At 54.3% G+C, this 593-nt stretch overlaps 1 protein-coding gene across 1 annotated transcript in view; it reads left to right on the forward strand.

Moving 5' to 3' along the window:
• Ccdc162p overlaps positions 1-593 on the forward strand; it is a 252,570-nt gene that overhangs the window by 228,993 nt on the left and 22,984 nt on the right. The gene's annotated exons all lie outside the window — the stretch shown is intronic.

Genomic DNA, 593 nt, shown 5'->3' on the forward strand with positions numbered 1-593 from the left:
AGCCAGGCATCCATTTACAGTGAGATAGTGGATAATCCCAGGAAAGCTGAAGTTCAGGGTGGCCTTTGGCTGTGAGGCTAGAACCCTGTTTCTTTAGCCTGTGATGCCCAGTGTGCCTCCTGCCAGCACAAGCTCAGCTCCTTGACCTCCTGCCAGTTTGAACTCAGTTCTGCTCACCCTGATGCTGGGAGCCACTGGATGGTCCTGCCTGCAGCCGTGCTTGAGTTCTGAGCTCAGGTGTCCTCTCTCCAAGGTGGCCACCAGCCAGTTGCCCTATCCTGTGCAACATCTAAACCCAAATAACCCAAGAGCCGGGGCTCCAGCCCACTAGTGTGTTTTCTCTGTGGAGGCCTCTGAGGTTGCAGCAGCCACCGCGAGTCTGCAGATTCCAGCCACCCCTCCCACACAGCACGTCAGGGCTCAGGGAGGAGCGCTGCCTGCCACTTCCTTCTTTTTTGTTTAGATCTCTTTACTCTCTTTACTTTCCTCAAGGGCTTGCATTCTTGCTTCATATCCTTGCTGAATCCCAGGGACCCGCTTCTCTCCTTCTTCTGTCCTTCATGTTGCTATATTCCGGTGTCTGGACACTCACC

This window comes from Octodon degus, unplaced genomic scaffold, assembly GCF_000260255.1.
Source record: "Octodon degus isolate 3935 unplaced genomic scaffold, OctDeg1.0 scaffold00090, whole genome shotgun sequence".
Taxonomy (NCBI): domain Eukaryota; kingdom Metazoa; phylum Chordata; class Mammalia; order Rodentia; family Octodontidae; genus Octodon; species Octodon degus.